This window comes from Triticum dicoccoides, chromosome 1B, assembly GCF_002162155.2.
Source record: "Triticum dicoccoides isolate Atlit2015 ecotype Zavitan chromosome 1B, WEW_v2.0, whole genome shotgun sequence".
Taxonomy (NCBI): domain Eukaryota; kingdom Viridiplantae; phylum Streptophyta; class Magnoliopsida; order Poales; family Poaceae; genus Triticum; species Triticum dicoccoides.
Genome location: NC_041381.1, coordinates 568382408 through 568384342, shown reverse-complemented (window position 1 = coordinate 568384342; position 1935 = coordinate 568382408).

The window sequence follows — 1935 nt, the reverse complement described above, 5'->3', positions numbered from 1 at the left end:
GTAATATTCTCCATTCCCCTTGTTTTGATCCAAGTAAAGTTCCCATTGCTCATTTGTTGCTTGTTTGGGGAAACCCTAGTTTTGTTTGGATCTAGAGATTTGCATGGAAATGTGAGATGTTTGTTTGCCAATTTCTATGGTTAGGCTTTGTTAGTATGCTAGGGTTATTCTTATGGGTGTTCTTATGTTGGTGCTAGGGTTAGGTTTAGGGCTAGGGTTATGGTTATGGTTATGGTTATGGTTAGGGTTGGGGTTAGGGTTGTTGTTTGATATATATATTAGGGTTTCTATTCTGTGTTAATCCTTGTATTAGTACTCATGGAAGCAATGTTACCTTGTGTTATTGGAATGCTTATAGGGATGGGAAGAACATGTGTGTTTGTTCATCATGGGGACAAGGACGCCTTTTTGAAAGGCAATGTAGAACCGGACCCGGATGAGGTTGACATGGTGTTTGATAGTAGTCCTAGCTATGCGGAGCTGTTGCAACAAGTTAGGGAAGATTTGAATTGGACGGACCCTTGTGATATCAGGAAGGCATAATGTTGGTTTTGGAATGCACATCCGTTGGAAGACAATGCGTGTCAACTCGGAGCAACGTTGGGTTGCATACAAGGAGACGGTGGCCGAATCACTAGACAATGCTCTTGAGTTATTTGCAACGAAGAAGGTTGATTCAAGTTTGCATTTGGACTTGAACCGGAACCCCTCCCCTTTGGTTGCTAGTAGCCCCACACCCTTGAAGCGAGATGAAATTGTTGAACCTCTTTTGACCCAAGAAGTGAGGCCAACATTGAGCCCGTTTACAAACAACCAAGATGAAGCTTTGCAAGAGGACAATGATGAGTATGCGGACGATGACAATGAAGTTGATCTCCATGACAACAATGTGGGTGATCTCGACAAATATCACTTGCAAGAGACAATGGACCCTTCCATCCCTTTTTCCCGTGCATATGCATCGGACTCGGATGACGATGGTCCCGATGAACAAGTTGATGCGGAGGGGTTCATGGTGAAGGAGGCCGAAGCTTTCGAGAAGGTATTTGGTCGGGATCATCGGACTACATTGTTCAAGGATGTTAGTCTCACGGATGAAGCCGTGGTAGATGGTGGCCAATGTGTACCTCTTGGGGTTAGGCCAAGCTCTTATCGTGATTTGGGAGACGACAAGAACCGCATTGCTAAAGGTTCTAAGTTCGACACCTTCTTGGAATTGAAGATGTGGCTCGACAACTACTCGGTTACGCATTATCGTCCACATAAGGTGGTGCACTCGGACGTCAAAGTGCGCTACACGGTTGCATGTGCATGTGAAGATGAAATATGTCCATGGATTGTGCGTGCAAGACCATGGAAAGGAGGTCCCACTTGGCACGTAGTGAGTTGTGTGCCAACTCACATGTGCCAAGGCAAAAGGGTGGATGGCAAGATTGTGTCCCAAAACCACAAACAACTCACGTACGAGTTCATCGCTTACAGGCTCTCCAACTCAATATCCACACTTCCAACAATGAGCATCCAACATGTCATTGACCTTGTGAAAGCCATCTTTCACTACAAAGTGAAGTACGGCAAGGCATGGAAGGCGAAGCAAGCCGCATTTAAGATGTTGTATGGTACTCGGGAGGAAGCATACAACCGAATCCCTAGGTTGTTGTTAGCCATGGCCGCGACAAACCCGGGCATGGTTCATGTGGTCGAGCCTCATGGGCACCAAACAACGGTTCATGAAGGAAGGAAAGTCAGAGTATTTGGCCGTGCTTTTTGGGCGTTCGAGCAATGTGTGAGGGCTTTCGAACATTGTAGGCCGGTCATCGCAATTGATGGCACGTTCTTGACTGGACAATACAAGGGCACCTTGTTGGTTGCGATAGCAAGTGATGCCAATAACCGGGTGTTGCCATTGGCATTTGCTTTGGTTGAGGTGGAAAA